Genomic DNA, 17,258 nt, shown 5'->3' with positions numbered 1-17,258 from the left:
AACGGGACAATATCTAAGGTGGATACTGAACTGCAAATGGTAACAATTGGAGTGAAAAATGTTAAATTTAAATTATTCCAGCAAAGTATGCCTGACAGCAAAGATGGCCCCTGGGACATGTCCTGTATGGCAGTTACAGGTCCTCTTCTTGCTGTCATTGGCCAGAGGAACCCAGCAGAACTTTTGCAGTTCTGCAGGTGAACTCATGTGACCTGACCTTCCACACATGGCATGGTCTGTCAGTCCCCTCCAAGGGAATGTCTACAGTGGGAGTTTTTACCTCAAGTTAATTGATTGCCAACAAAAGCAAGTTAGTTAATTTGTAAAGGCTACTGTGGACACTCCCCAAATTTTTGCTCCAGGCTACAAGTGTTTGTGCTTTACCATAGAGATCAGAGGCAAAAAAAAAAAAAAAAAATCTGTAGTGAAGACAAACCCCAGTTGACTGCCTGTGCTGGTGTACATCTATCTAAAACGTAGGTCACACACGCAAGGGGTGTGAAAAATTCACACCTGTACCGAAGAAGTAATTAAGCCAATGTAAGAAGCCCCACTATAGATACCACTAGGTCAACCGAAGAATTCTTCTATCAACCTGGCTACCAAATCTTGAGGGGGTGGCTTTACTACAGCAATGGAAAAACCCTTCCGTTACCATAACAAGTGTCTACACTACAGCAGTCTGGCTGCAGCACTGCATCTGTGTTGGTGGTAGAGGAGACAGAGCCTAACATATTTATTAACTGCTAATTGGCTCTCACCCTTCCCAACCAATTTATTCAGAGCTTAATTGATTCTCCACCTGCCTAATTGTTCTGTTTCCTGACTTAATTGATTAGCAGTTGTTTATTATTTAATCATCTGGCCTAACTGAGCTGCTCCTTACTGGCTGATTGCCTGATTTACAGCCCATTGATTCCTTCCCCAAATAGTCATTGACCATTTCTTTTACATTTTGGCCTTCCACTTCTCCTTCTCACCCCTTCGCTACTCTCCCACCGAGTCCATCTCCCCCTCCCTGTTACCTCTTCCCCTCTACTGGTCCCACTAGCTCAACCTTGTCCGCTCTCGCCTCTTCTTGGCGCAGAAACCCACATCCCACCTGCTCACCTTCCCTCCTCTCCCCATCCAACCGTCCTATGGTGCCATTGGATCCAGATTTGGCCTACCTTTCATCCCCTATCTCCTGCCCCTTCTCACTCCCCTCATCCCATCCTCTTCACTTCCCTCCAGCAGCACCCTGGGAATGCCCAACCTGCCTCAGAAATTATCCCAGCCGTTCACCTGCTGTTATCTCTCACTCCCTCATCTCCCCACACACACTGAAACCTGGATCCACCTCAGCGGGCACTCTCACAGCAACTTCTCCTCCTCTCACGCTCCTTACCCCAAATTATGAAAGGGAAGGGGTGGGGATGCTGGGCTTCTCCTCTGCTGCCATTTACAGCTCCTCCCTCTTTCCCCTCTCATGCATTCTCCCCCTTTGAACAGCACTGACTCTCCTGTCTCCCTTCCTTTTGCTGGCATCTGCCTTGGGTCAAAATTGGGGGTGGGGGGGGAGGGAAGAAAGATTCCTCCCAGCTTTGGTCAAAAAAAGCTCTGCCGATTCGGCCCCAAAATTAGATGGCACTGACAGTAAATTGTTTTAATATAATCATGTGGGCTCTGCTGGCATCCTCTGATGGCTCCCCGCTTGCTGGGACTCAGGTGCCCTGTTTGGCTCAATTTCCCCTCACTGGGACATGGAGACACCCTTGGGCTTTGCTGGGCTCCTTAGAATTGGCTCCTTCAGAACTGGGGAAAATAAGTGGTAGAACTTTGCCTGGTGCTGCCTACACTGGTAGCACCAAAACCAGGTGTCGGGCACAGTAGATTGCGCCTAGTGTGACCCTCCCTCTCCTCTTCTATGTGAGGTAAACGGAGACTCTGCAGCATGAGATGGGAGCTTGGTGGAAGTGCGTGTATGGCGTATATACCCACTTACGCTCCTCTCGGACTTCAGCACCTGGCTCTCGCTATCCCTTTCTTCAGGCTGCTACCTTGTGGTTTAAACACTGATGCGCCAAGCGACCTCTGAACCTCCTCACCTTCACCTCTTCATCTGACCTTGATGGAGCTCTACCAAGAGGTAATTTAAAAAGAAAATTATTTGGATTAATGGATTGTAACAGGCTTGGATGTTTGAGGTGAAAATGGCCTCTCTGTTTAGGGTGACAAAGAGAACACCAGTCAGACTCTGCACAGACAAGCTGATGGATAGAGTGATTTCTGTAATACAGCTGCAGACATCTCACGGCTCTGTAGCTTTAAGGGGGTCAAGTAATGCCTGGATAAAAGGCAGCATTTCCTGCAGGTTATTTTCAGTTCGGTGCTCGCTGCCAACTGGGAAAAACCCCAAGGAGGGACAAGCAGACTCCTGTAGGGTTTCTGAAAGGCTCGTGGTGCATATGACACAAAGGGTAAATTTATTGCAGTCTCCCTGGAGCACTGTAGTCAGCTGAGATTCTTGTTTGCTTTGATATATTTGATTAGAACAAACCTTGTGTGTGTTGCTAATAGGCCAAAAATAAATAAATAAACCCACTTGAAGGGAACAGTTATGTTAGCCAAATAAAATCTGCTTGTTTGTCTCAAGAGCTGCAGCTTCCAGTCCATTACTTGTAGGCCCATGTACACGAATCCTCTATGGCTCTAAGTGTGTGGCACTCTTCCTGAGTGTACACTAACCACAAATGGCTAGCGCCTTCTCCCCAGTGCATAGCCCAGGTCAACACAGGGCACAGAGAAAGTCCACAGGGATCAGAGGTGACAGACACTTCTTCACACCCTCCTGCTGCTCAGCTGTTCCTTAGGGCTGTAGCTTCTGCAATGTGTCCCCAGCCCCATCCTCACCCTGTGGGAGATTTGGCTGGTGGACCTGCCTAGTCGTGGGCCATGAATCGCTCCAACAAAAATGCCCTGCAGGATAGGTCACAGGAAGCCTCCAGAGAGCACAGCTCCACAGCACAAGGGCAGCAAGGCAGACCCTCTCCATGGCCTCCCAGCATCCAGCCTCCTGGTGGGTTCAGGACCTTCTGCAGTCCCAGAGAGGGAGCAGGATTTGCTCCAGAGCAAATAGGAAAGAGACAGCACAATAACACTGTGTAGAACAAGCTCTTTCTGAAACCCAGAAAGGTCCAATTACATCTGAAGTTATTGTGATTTGCATGGAAGTAGGTTGAACCATATCAAAATGCTATCACGTTATTATGATAAAAAGATAACTGGAATGATTTATCTAACAAAAGTCAGATCAAGAGACAAATTAATGCCTTTGGGATGGATTAAACAAACAGTTATTGTTACATGGAGTCTTTATTCACGTGAGGAGTTCCACTAAAGTCCTATTCCCTGCTCACGTGGCTTTTTCTTTGGTTGAGGACTGTTGAAATCAAACATTCTTTTCTCAGATGTCCTTCTGCCCCAGAGTTTTTCTTCTCTCTTGCCTTTCTCCTGGCCCTCTTAGTAAGGTCAGAAGCACCATTAATATTCTGAATCAGTCACTGCATTAATATAATAGATACATGGCAAGTACTAGAGTCACTTTTGGGCAAGTGGGGGACTTTTGTATGTCTGTGGGGACCACACTCACATGGATTAAATAAGTTTTAGGAGTCAGACAAATGACATTCAAGTTCACCCAATTATTTGCCCAGTTACTAGGTAGAGTAAAGCTAGTTGGCTAGTAGGCTGCAGTTTCCACGGTATGCATCCGATGAAGTGAGCTGTAGCTCACGAAAGCTCATGCTCAAATAAATTGGTTAGTCTCTAAGGTGCCACAAGTACTCTTTTTGCTAGTTGGAAATTTACTGATGAAACAAAGTTTCCTCTGAGAATGCCAATTAGTTGAATCCCAAAAGTCGCATGAAAGCAAATCCAGTTTTACACACTTCTGTTGAATGACAGGAACCCTGCCTGCCAGGTAGGTTTCCATCAGAAACCTGCCTGGTTCCTTGCCAACTCGTCTGGCAGGTTTCTAGGGACCCCAGAGTTCCAGGGTCCATGGCTCTGGGGCAGCTCATGGATGAGGAGCCAGGAGTCCAGCAAACCCAGCTCTAGTGAGGGCTCTCAAAATCAAGATTGAATCAGACTGAAGCCAACATTTTTGAAAATTTCTCACAAACCAGAAATCTACCCTCCCCGCCCATCCACAATTCTGAAATATATCAAAATTTCTTGGAACTGAAAATCCTAAGTTTTGGTATTGTTACCAAAACAGAGTGGCTCCAGAAGAGTAATTAGTTAAGTTATAGGGCCCAGAGCATTTCCTCCTGCAGAAATACCTGGGGAAGAATGCTTGGAGCTGCAAAACTCCACAAAAGGTTTTTTGGCAGAGATTCCTTTTTGTGAGATGGGGATACTCTAGAATCACCAACATAAGCAAAGATTTCATGAAAGGGCCCTAATGTTATTCTGAAGGATATCAGTTCCTCAGAGCAGGGGTTGGGGTACTGGTGTTTGAAGCATATCACTGCATAAGGATTAAAACAGGCGCAATTCACATATACAGCAGACTTCTAAATATTGACTACTTACTACAAAGAACTTTTGTTCATTTTGCAAATCAATGCAATGCAATGTTGAACAGATAGGTAAAAGAGAAACCAAGAACTAGAAAGAAGAATAAATTTACAAAGCATTCAATATAGTTTAGGAAAAAGATGTAGAAAAAGACATTTCCAGTGTGCATTACAAAATAATCTGGGTGAAGGATGCACAGAAGTATCAGAAAGATGCTGATGATTCTAATACATTATTAAGTGCTCTGAAGGTATTACCTTCTACTTCAGCAAGATGTCATGCTACAGCAATTAGGCGGATTCATGCTGGCACGGTCACTCATCGATTAGTGCCTAATTCCCTGAAGGTGAGGAGGACCAAGACTATAAACAAGGTTCAAAAAAGACTTAGATAAGTTCATGGAGGATAGGTCCATCAATGGCTATTAGCCGGGATGGGCAGGGATGGTGTCCCTAGCCTGTCTTTGCCAGAAGCTGGGAATGGGCGACGGGGCATGGATCACTTGATGATTACGTGTTCTGTTCATTCCCTCTGGGGCATCTGGCATTGGCCACTGTCAGAAGACAGAATACTGGCTAAATGGACATTTGGTCTGACCCAGTATGGCTGTTCTTATGTCTCACACAAAAAGTTCTGACATTTTGGAGCTGCTTGCTGAAAGGAGGTCTCTTTTAATAGGTGTATAAATTCCACACATCTCTGTGGTGTACGTGCTGGGTCTGAAATGCAAAAAATATTAGCCATTTTACAATGTGGGTAAGGAAATATAGTACTGGAAAACCAGGACTTATTTGAACATATCAAAGGGAGATTGTGTAATTGCATCTGCTGGACCTATACAATTATTCATTAAAGATTATTACTGTGAGGATAATTAAAGTAATTCTTCCCTGATGCAGGTGGATGGAATAGATGACCCTCTAGGGGTCTCCCTTCAATCTAACTGATTCTTCAAAGTCCACAGCTAACAAACAAAATATAATGATGTGGGACAATGGATGACTTAGGGGACTGAATCTGGGAAGCAAAACATTTTGCTTTATGTGGGTTGTTCATTCACTGTTATGTGGATCAGATTTAAGGGATTACATTGATGAATAATATTTAGGATAAAAATGAGCACAGGATGGAAGAATTACTACAGTAACTTTCAGTATCTAATAAACTAATATTAAAAAAACATGCATTATATAAAGCACCTTTTGTCTCAAAAAAAATCCCAGCGCTCTTTACAAACATACATATAGGAGTCATTTCACACACACACACACACACACACACACACACACACACACACAGAGATGAAGCCACTTCCTGGATGGAACACAGTTGACATTTAGCAATATACAGCAATGCTGTACCACAGTCTGGAAGTGTAGAATACAATTTCCAGTTGAAACTTCAGGGAAATTTAAAGAGGGAGAAATTAATTACCCAGCTGGGAGTTTGGCCAGAACTTCTGGAGTACTTCTCTCTTAAAAATCTCACCCTGCAGTATTCATAATGCCCGTGGTGGTCAATATTTTATTTTCTAAAGTCTCATCTCAAAAGGGGCACTTCTAACAGCAGAGTGCCCACAACACCATCATGGGGCATTAGTTCAGCACTGAAGAATGGCACTTAAATCATTACATTGCTGATGATTGACCACAAATGTGCCATAATCGCAAAACTAAAACAAACAAAACAAAGCCAACTTCAGATTTTCTAAGTATTTTTCTGATCAATGAGCAGCTTGTAAAGATATTGGCCAACATTGTCAAAGGAGGCAATGACTTTGGGTTCCCAGCTTCAGCCACTCAGAACCTGCTTTTCGGAGATGCCTAGCACCAACAATTCCACCTGAAGCCAATGGAACACAGAGGTGCTAAGCACCTGTGAAAAATCAAGCACAAGATGGTTCAGGATGGAGTATCCCATACATTCAGTCATGATGGGTTCTTCAGTTCACTGTATGGTAGGAGTCAGAACTTTTTGATTGGCTGGACTGACTCTCCAGAGGACTTCTCCCCCTGAAGAGTCCCTCCAGAACATCATTTCCAAAGAAGGTAACTGTTGCATCTGAATAAAACAATCTTTCAAAACACATTCACAATAGCAGATAAATCTGCCCAACAATAAATAGCACCATCCAACCTGGCAAAGATAAACTGGGATAATCCCGACTCAATGTAAAAACCATGTTTTTCCCTAAAACAAGAAAAATAGGACAGCACTATTGAAAGTTTACTTCCTCATAGAAGAGGATGAAGTGCATGGGGTGGATGAATTTTTGGATCCAACCCCCTGCTCAGAACAAAAATTTCCTAGGGAGACCAATTCTTATTCTCATTGCTGAGGATTGGTCCATAAATTCCGTTGAGAGGGGATTTTTTTGTAGTAGATCCTTCATTATCAATTGTTAGATGTGCTAAAAGTGAATAGTAGATGTGGTGTGGGCCACAAATATCTCCACAAGGTCTGAAAACCAGGGATCTCTGGGCCAGCAGTGAAATCAGAATAACGGTCACCTGTTGTCTGACTATTTGTTGGATGATGTGTGTTATCAAGGAAAAAGGAGGGAATGCATATAGCAGAGTCCTTGGCCACACTTGGTAGAAGGTATCAGTTCCCCAAGCCCTATGATCTCTCCTCCTGGCATAGAAGTTTTTTGCCTTGGCATTGGAGCTGGATGCGAAGAGATCCCACATTGGTTTCCCAAAGATCTGGGCTATGCAGTCAAAATCTCTCTGGTGGAGACACCACAACCCTTGGACCATTCTGCGGCTGAACCAATCCACTGTGGCATTCAGTTTCCCTTTGGACTGACAGAATGTTTCTCTCAGTCCACTTGTGACATTCCTCTCCGGTGTTATCTGAACCGCTGATCTGCTAGGTCACTCCAATCCTTGACTCGGCTGTGCCAGCCTTACCCTACTCTTTTCACGCACAGCTTATGGCATGTAAGCTGCATCTTGGGTTGTGCAACCAAATGACACTAGCCAATATCTGCTGTCCCAGACAACCCTAGGAACCTCCGTCTTGCAGTGCCCAGTTATGCCCGCTGGACGCTGCCAGCTTATATGAGTTTGTCAATTTAACAAAGAAATTGATGTGTACCAGGCTTGCTATTGCAAGGGGAGTCTCTGACATGCTTCAAACCAAATGCACTGCTCCAGGTAGAATAAACAAACAGATTAACTATAAAATAGCTTAAGTGATTATAAGTCAAAGCATAACAAGTCAGATTTGGTCAAATGAAATAAAAGCAAAACGCATTCTAAGCTGATCTTAACACTTTCAATGCCTTTACAAACTTAGATGCTTCTCACCACAGGCTGGTTGGTTGCTCTTCAGCCAGGCTTTCCCTTTTGATCAGCACTTCAATCGCTTGGTGTGGTGTCTGTAGATGTAGGTGGAAGAGAGGGAGAGAATGGCAAATGTCTCTCCCTTTTATCATGTTCTTTCTTCCCTCTTGGCTTTGCCCCCCACCCTTCAGAGTCTGGTGAGCATTACCTCATCTCAGTCCCAAACTGTCCAAAGAAAGGAGGGTGACTCACTTGAAGTCCAACAGATTCTTTTGTTGCTGCCTAGGCCAGCATCCTTTGTTCCTGTGAGGCTAGGCTGAGGTTGTCCCATACCTGCCCTGCTGAGGTGTGAACTGCCTCTCTGCTCTTGGAGAGTTTTTGCCTGGGCTTATTTTAAGCCATGAGGATACATTTTCAGCCTCATAACTACATACATGAAATTATAACCTATAACATTACTGTAACAACAATGCTCAGTACATTATGAGCCTTCCGAAGACACCTGACATGAGAAAAACTTTGCATTGGATACCACACAATCATTTTAAAGGATGAACATGGGGGTCCTGGGTGTTCCCCCGAGGTAAGAACCCTCCTGCTGCCACTTGGGTTGGGAGGTATCAGCTAAAACACCTCCTTGTCAGACCTGTGATCCACTGCTTAGAACACAACAGGAACTAGGCCTTCTGGGTTTTATGCCTAGTTCTGCTTGCAACCTGCTGTGTGGCCTTGGGCAAATCACAACTTCACCCTGCCTGAGTTTACATATCTGTTAATTAGGAAGAATAATACTTGCCTTCATCAGAGAAGTGTTGTAAGAGCTAATTACTGCTTGTAAATGCTTTGAGTTCCTCAGATGAAAGGAACTGAGTATTATTACTGTTCTATTATTATCCTTAAATCAACCTACTAAATGATGAGATGTGACATTTCTGTACAAGGGCTGACATAAAGGAGGCAAAAAATACTGGAGGGACTTCTCTGGTGACAGGTCTTGGTGTAGGTCCATAGGTGCCTAATACCTTTAAACATCTGGCCCATATTAACTGCATAGTGGTAGGAAAAGATATTAGGATCATTGTTCTAGTTGATCACGCAAACTTTTATTTCTTGAGTTTAGAAAGGAATCTGCGGCTGGCAATAAAGCCCTCAGCCTATGGCTTCGATCAGTGGTCCTCATTATCTGCTATTTTTTCATCCTCCGGACAATAATTTCTGCTGTAGACCCTGATTCATCCAAACACTTAGTCCCACTGAAGTGAGTTAGCCCTTGTAAATTTATTTAAAGTTAAGTATATGCTTAAGTCTTGTGCTGAATGGGGGTCAGTTTCTAACCTTCTACCTTCTTTCCTCTGTCAGTTTTGTCTGCATGTACATGCACACACGTGTGTAATTATTGTAATAAGATGAGCTGGGCCAATAATGAAAAAATGTTATTTGAATATTTGCTTAAGTTTTTAAACCACATATACTGCAACTGTATTTGCTCCATTTTAAGTTTGCTTTCGGCAAGTATTCTAGCAAACATGTTTAGTGGCAAGAATGATTGTGGAAAAAAAAAAGAGTTTTTTAATATTGGAGAATATTTGCAGGAAGAGAATTCTGAATTTGCAAATGCTAGTATTTGATCTGGAAACCTGGTTGTAAGAGTTGCGCTCATCCAGTCAGGTAAGAGAAACATTCCACGTGACCTATGTGTCCATTCAAAAGAGTTTGAATCTCAGACAAACACTCACAACTAAATGCTTATGAACAAGTTATAGACCAAAAATTAGTGACTGAAACTACATATTTGTAGAATGTCTAGCATAATGTGTCCAGCTGGGGCCTCTGCATGCTATTGACATGCAAACAAACTATATAGTTTCTGATTAATTGGAACTTACTCTCGTAATATTGATAATTGTTACAGGAGTAATTTAAAATAAAAGGACAAAATGGCAACCTGCTGTCAGACAGCTCATGAATAGAAGAGGCGAACTTCAAAATTAATTAGCTGTTATAAATTGTTGGCAGCTCTAGTTTTCAGTGAAAATAAAACTAGCATGTGCTTCCCCTACTCCATTAGTCTCGGACCTTTAAAAGCACTATGTTTCTTAATGAGGGAAAAACAGGTTTGGTCTGAAAGGGATGTGATCATGGTTACATTAGAAAGATAATTTTTCATGAGCTACAGCTCACTTCATTGGATGCATTCTAAGGTGTCACAAGTCCTTCTTTTCTTTTTGTGAATACAGACTAACACGGCTATTACTCTGAAACCTGTCATTAGAAAGATAGGCATATTTCTATATTATTAGATCAGGTATATTTTCATAGAATCATAGGACTGGGAGGGACCTTGAGAGGTCATCTGGTTCAGTCCCCTGCACTCATGAAAGGGCAAAGTATTACCATCCCTGACAGGTATTTGTCTAATCTGTTCTTAAAAATCTCCAATGGGCACAACCTCCCTGGGCAATTTATTCCAGTGCTTGGCCACCCTGACAGTTAGGAATTTTTTCCTGATGTCTAACCCCTTGCTGCAATTTAAGCCCCATTGCTTCGTATCCTATTCTCAGAGGCTAAGGAGAACAGTTTTTCTCCCTCCTCCTCTTAAGTATTTGAAAACTGTAATGTCCCCTCTCTGTCTTCTTTTCTCCAGACTAAAAAAAACCCAGTTTTTTTAATCTCTCCTCATAGGTCATGTTTTCTAGATTTGTCATAACCATACAGCTAAGGGTAGCCTAAAATTCCTCCTTACCTGTAAGGGGTTAAGAAGCTCAAATAACCTAGTTGGCACCTGCCCAAAAGGACCAATGGGGAAAGAAGATACTTTCGTATGAGGGCCGGCAAGGCTTTGTTTGTGTGTTCTCTGAGGAAGCAGAGAAGCATCAGGTCAGAAGACTCCTTCTCCTAAAATGCCAAAAGATTGAGAAAATCTTTTCTCAATATTGCAAAAAGAGTAGGTAAAGAAGGCAAGGCACGTTAGATTATCTTTTGTTTTTAGCTTGTGAATTTTCCTTTTGCTAGAGGAAGGTTTATTCCTGTTTTTTGTAACTTTGCAACTAAGCCTAGAGGGAGCTCCTCTGTGTTTGTGAATCCTTTGTTACCCTGTAATCTTCCATCCTGATTTTACAGAGGTGATTCTTTCATCTTTTCTTTAAATAAAATTCTTTTTTTAAGAATCTGATTGATTTTTCAGTGCCTATAGACCCAAGGGGTTGGGTCTGTGCTCACTTTGTAACCAATTGGTTAGGATATTATTCTCAAGCCTCCCCAGGAAAGGGGTTGTAAGGGCTTGGGAGGATATCTGGGGGGGAGACAGGGCTTCAAGTGAATGTTTGTTTAAATCACTTGGTGGTGGCAGCATACCATCCAAGGACAAAAGGAATTTGTGCCTTCGGGGAGTTTTTAACCTAAGCTAGTAGAAATAAGCTTAGGGGGTCTTTCATGTGGGTCCCCACATCTGTACCCTAGAGTTCAGAGTGGGGAGGGAACCCTGACAAGATCTTTAATCATTTTTGTTACTCTTCTCTGGACTTTCCCCAATTTGTCCTTACCTTTCCTGAAATGTGGCACCCAGAACTGGACACAATACTCCAGTTGAGGCCTAATCAGATCAGAGCAGAGCGGAATAATTATTTCCTGTGTCTTGCTTACAGTACTCCTGCTACTACATCCCAGAATGATGTTTGCTTTTTTTGCAACAGTGTTGACTCATATTTAGTTTGTGATCCACTATAAGTCCCAGATCCCTTTCTGCAGAACTCCTTCTAGGCAGTCATTTCCCATTTTGTATGTGCGTAACTAATTGTTCCTTCCTAAGTGGAGTACGTTGCATTTGTCCTTTTTGATTTTCATCCTATTTTCTTCAGACCATTTCTCCAGATTTTGAATTTTAATCCTATCCTCCACAGCACTTGCAACCCCTCCCAGTTTGGTACTGTCCACAAACTTTATAAAATGCACTCTCTATACCATTATCCAAATCATTTATGAAGATATTGACTAGAACCAAAACCAGAACTGATCCCTGCAGTACAACACTCAATATACCCTTCCATCTTGACTGTGACCACTGATAACTGTGATTACTCTCTGGGAACGGTTTTACAACCAGTTATGCAGCCCCTTATAGTAGTTCCATATAGGTTGTATTTCCTAGTTTGTTTATGAGAAGGTCATGCGAGACAATATCAAAAGCTTTACTAAAGTCAAGATATACCACATCTATTGCTTCCCCCTACCCACAAGGTTTGTTATCTTGTCAAAGAACGTTATAAGATTGGTTTGACACGATTTGTTCTTGACAAATCCATGCTGCTACTTATCACCTTATTATCTAAGTGTTTGCAAATTGAGTGTTTGATTATTTGCTATTTTACCTATCTGTGTCAGAAAATATACTCCTAGAAAAGTCTTATAAAAATTTAATTTAAAAAACTATAACGTTCTATTTTCTAACTATTCTATAAGACTTAATAGAAAATTATATTTCTGCTACACATTTCTATTGAAGGTTTAAAAAAAATGTGAGCTAGTGGTCTGAATGAGCTCTCTCCCGCCATCTATTGATAAACTGTGGTAGAAGACCTCAGAAGCAGACAGTATTTGGATAGGTTTCAGAGTGGTAGCCGTGCTAGCCTGTATCAACAAAAAGAACGAGGAGTACTTGTGGCACCTTAGAGACTAACAAATTTATTTGGGCATAAGCTTTTGTGGGCATCTGATGAAGTGGGTTTTAGCCCACGAAAGCTTATGCCCAAACAAATTTGTTAGTATTTGGATAGACATATCTACTTCACCTAGATGACCAGCAAGCAGACCTGCTTTGCCAAAGTGATCATTTTTGGCTGTTGTGGTTTAAAATTATCTTAAATCTTGGATGCCAGAGTAATGAAATGTTGTTATCCTAATTGTATGACTAAAGGGCAGCAGAACTGTGCTCCCAGTCACTAAGCACGGGGTAGTATGCCAACACCATCTGAAAGAGAGAGGTGAGATGAGATGAGGCAGAGTGGGGGGGACAGATGTTCCGATCTGGTGGTGTAGACTCTAATATAGGATCCTAGAGGATGCTTGATCCTTCCCCTGAAGTGTTTAAAGACAGAGCTGATCAGACTCAATTGAGAGTCTGTTTCTTCTCTGTGATCACTAAAGCTGAAATCACTGACAGGCTGGTATAGGGTGCTGAGCCTTTGACCTGGCTGAGGACAAATGTGGCAGTGAAAGACAAGGCAGATGAAGCAGCAGCAGTAGTGAGGTTCCCCGTGACATCATTAAGAGCGGGGTTAGGTGCTGGAACCTCAGAACACAGCAAAGGCAGTGCTGGTGAGCAGGGGCAGAGATGGAAGTATAACATGATCAGCACCACTTCTCAACCACCTATATCCCAGACTTCCTAGCACCTTCCTAAACATGGCCACTCTAGGCCTTTGTTCATGGTGCAAGGTGAGAAAACTTGAATGTCTGACAAACTTGACTGTCCAGAGGACAAAGAAAGTTGGCCCATGGGATGCTTTTTGCAAACTCTCAGACCATGAGGCCAGTGGAGCTGTGTCTATACAACAAAGCAACAGAGCTAGAACCCTGGGGTCTCGGCTTGACTCTGGTTAGGGCCCTTCACCCCCATGGGATTCTAGGACTCTGGGTCTGAGCCATGGGTTAGTGTGATTTGTGTTTAGACAGAAGGGAGGTTAGGGTTGAGCTTGAGTTCAAACTCTGGGATAACATTGCAGTGTAGACATACCCTAAATTCAGATTCTGACTCAGGTTTGAGCCCAAGCCACCTTTTCGTCCACATGCAAATGAGTCTGACTTGCGTCAGCAAACAAACAGTCAGGACCACTTTGCCTAGATCTCCCCACTAAATGGAAGGAAAGGCTGCTGGATTTGTGGCCACTTATCGAGATCTCTGAAGTTACAAACAGTTTTCACTTCCTGAGCCATATATTGCCTCAGAAACATCCATGGAACCCCATTGTTACTGAGGCAGAATTTGTGTTTACATATTTCACAATTTTTAAAAATATCATACTATGATAGGGATTGAAGGCCATGTAAGAGCTGAATGTGCGCAAGGTCTGAGACGGCCCTACTATTTAGCCTGTGGGAGCTGACAGGATCACAACACAAGCTGGTATGACATGGCTGCAACAGTTAATAGCTGAACACACAAACCAACGCACCCTAGTTTAATCTGCTGTTTTGGACAGCAGGTGGCCACAAGCTTTAAATAAAGAATGCTCCCACTTCAAACAGATGGATGAAGGCAATTGAGTAGGCCATAGAGTACAGAATTTCAAGCGTGACTTCTAACAAAAGCTACACCATAAACATCTATTTACTGCCCTGGCATATCACCAGCCTGTTATAGGATGCCCCTATCTTTTGAACTGTTGAGATTGCATTGTAGGACTGCAAAGCTAAGCCATATACATACTGCAAAGAAGGCACCAGTAAAGCCATTTTTAATGTTGCCAACTATTAGGATTTTATTACGAGTCTTGTGATATTTTATGTTTCTCTTAAAGTCCCAGCTCCTGGACTTAAGTGATTATGTGAGAATCTCAGCTGCACCTTTTTTTAAAAAAGTACATTTAGCTCAGAGCTCCGGTACGAAACTGCAGAAAAACCTGAGTGTCTCTGGATTAAGTTTAGAAGTGTGAGCAACAAGAGTGATGTAGTGGTGGGAGTCTGCTATAGACCACCGGACCTGGGGGATGAGGCTTTCTTCCAGCAACTCGCAGAAGCTACTAGATCGCACGCCCTGGTTCTCATGGGTGACTTTAATTTTCCTGATATCGGCTGGGAGAGCAATACAGCGGTGCATAGACAATCCAGGAAGTTTTTGGAAAGCGTAGGGGACAATTTCCTGGTGCAAGTGCTGGAGGAGCCAACTAGGGGGGGAGCTTTTCTTGACCTGCTGCTCACAAACCAGGAAGAATTAGTGGGGGAAGCAAAAGTGGATGGGAATCTGGGAGGCAGTGACCATGAGTTGGTTGAGTTCAGGATCCTGACACAGGGAAGAAAGGTAAGCAACAGGATACGGACCCTGGACTTCAGGAAAGCAGACTTCGACTCCCTCAGGGAACGGATGGGTAGGATCCCCTAGGGGACTAACATGAAGGGGAAAGGAGTCCAGGAGAGCTGGCTGTATTTCAAGGAATCCCTGTTGAGGTTACAGGGACAAACCATCCCGATGAGTCGAAAGAATAGTAAATATGGCAGGCAACCAGCTTGGCTTAACGGTGAAATCCTAGCGGATCTTAAACATAAAAAAGAAGCTTACAAGAAGTGGAAGGTTGGACATATGACCAGGGAAGCGTATAAAAATATTGCTCGGGCATGTAGGAATGAAATCAGGAGGGCCAAATCGCACCTGGAGCTGCAGCTAGCAAGAGATGTTAAGAGTAACAAGAAGGGTTTCTTCAGGTATGTTGGCAACAAGAAGAAAGCCAAGGAAAGTGTGGGCCCCTTACTGAATGAGGGAGGCAACCTAGTGACAGAGGATGTGGAAAAAGCTAATGTGCTCAATGTTTTTTTTGCCTCTGTCTTCACTAACAAGGACAGCTCCCAGACTGCTGCGCTGGGCATCACAACATGGGGAGTAGATGGCCAGCCCTCTATGGAGAAAGAGGTGGTTAGGGACTATTTAGAAAAGCTGGACGTGCACAAGTCCATGGGGCCGGACGAGTTGCATCCGAGAGTGCTAAAGGAATTGGCGGCTGTGATTGCAGAGCCATTAGCCATTATCTTTGAAAACTCGTGGCGAACGGGGGAAGTCCCGGATGACTGGAAAAAGGCTAATGTAGTGCCAATCTTTAAAAAAGGGAAGAAGGAGGATCCTGGGAACTACAGGCCAGTCAGCCTCACCTCAGTCCCCGGAAAAATCATGGAGCAGGTCCTCAAACAATCAATTCTGAAGCACTTACATGAGAGGAAAGTGATCAGGAACAGTCAGCATGGATTCACCAAGGGAAGGTCATGCCTGACTAATCTAATCGCCTTCTATGATGAGATTACTGGTCTGTGGATGAAGGGAAAGCAGTGGATGTATTGTTTCTTGACTTTAGCAAAGCTTTTGACACGGTCTCCCACAGTATTCTTGTCAGCAAGTTAAAGAAGTATGGGCTGGATTAATGCACTATAAGGTGGGTAGAAAGTTGGCTAGATTGTCGGGCTCAATAGGTAGCGATCAATGGCTCCATGTCTAGTTGGCAGCCGGTATCAAGTGGAGTGCCCCAGGGGTCGGTCCTGGGGCCGGTTTTGTTCAATATCTTCATAAATGATCTGGAGGATGGTGTGGATTGCACTCTCAGCAAGTTTGCGGATGATACTAAACTGGGAGGAGTGGTAGATACGCTGGAGGGGAGGGATAGGATACAGAAGGACCTAGACAAATTGGAGGATTGGGCCAAAAGAAATCTGATGAGGTTCAATAAGGATAAGTGCAGGGTCCTGCACTTAGGACGGAAGAACCCAATGCACAGCTACAGACTAGGGACCGAATGGCTAGGCAGCAGTTCTGCGGAAAAGGACCTAGGGGTGACAGTGGACGAGAAGCTGGATATGAGTCAGCTGTGTGCCCTTGTTGCCAAGAAGGCCTTTGGCATTTTGGGATGTATAAGTAGGGGCATAGCGAGCAGATTGAGGGACGTGATTGTTCCCCTCTATTCGACATTGGTGAGGCCTCATCTGGAGTACTGTGTCCAGTTTTGGGCCCCACACTTCAAGAAGGGTGTGGATAAATTGGAGAGAGTCCAGCGAAGGGCAACAAAAATGATTAGGGGTCTGGAACACATGGCTGATGAGGAGAGGCTGAGGGAACTGGGATTGTTTAGTCTGCAGAAGAGAAGAATGAGGGGGGATTTGATAGCTGCTTTCAACTACCTGAGAGGTGGTTCCAGAGAGGATGGTTCTAGACTATTCTCAGTGGTAGAAGAGGACAGAACAAGGAGTAATGGTCTCAAGTTGCAGTGGGGGAGGTTTAGGTTGGATATTAGGAAAAACTTTTTCACTAGGAGGGTGGTGAAACACTGGAATGCGTTACCTAGGGAGGTGGTAGAATCTCCTTCCTTAGAAGTTTTTAAGGTCAGGCTTGACAAAGCCCTGGCTGGGATGATTTAATTGGGGATTGGTCCTGCTTTGAGCAAGGGGTTGGACTAGATGAGGTCCCTTCCAACTCTGATATTCTATGATTCTATGATTACTCATTGTGAAAAGAAGCATGAAAATGTGAACTCTATGGGCTCAACTGCCAGAAGGCAGATAAAAGACCCCTAACGTGGTTTAAAAAAACCCAAAAAAACAAAAAAAACAAACCCACCTCTTGATTTTTATGAAACAAACAAAACAAAGATTTTTGGAGCCTTCACTCATGATTTTTGAACACTTGGGGCTGGCAACAAAACGTCTTACCGTCATAGT

The 17,258-nt window shown here is 43.5% G+C and overlaps 1 long non-coding RNA gene across 2 annotated transcripts in view; it reads right to left on the bottom strand.

Moving 5' to 3' along the window:
* Positions 1 to 4,729: 4,729 nt before the first annotated feature.
* LOC140916184 (uncharacterized) overlaps positions 4,730 to 17,258 on the bottom strand; it is a 58,758-nt gene continuing 46,229 nt past the window's right edge. The window contains exons 4-5 of one of the 2 annotated variants that reach the window (XR_012160450.1): positions 7,872 to 7,942; positions 4,730 to 4,922 (exon numbers count right to left, since the gene is read on the bottom strand). This is a non-coding gene — a long non-coding RNA (uncharacterized lncRNA). The remainder of the gene's footprint in view (positions 4,923 to 7,871; positions 7,943 to 17,258) is intronic. The other variant, XR_012160451.1, reaches the window with a different exon arrangement.

The sequence above is a fragment of the Lepidochelys kempii genome, chromosome 8 (assembly GCF_965140265.1).
Source record: "Lepidochelys kempii isolate rLepKem1 chromosome 8, rLepKem1.hap2, whole genome shotgun sequence".
Taxonomy (NCBI): Eukaryota; Metazoa; Chordata; order Testudines; family Cheloniidae; genus Lepidochelys; species Lepidochelys kempii.
Note: the sequence above shows the minus strand (reverse complement) of the source record. Positions and strands in the feature narration are given on the sequence as shown.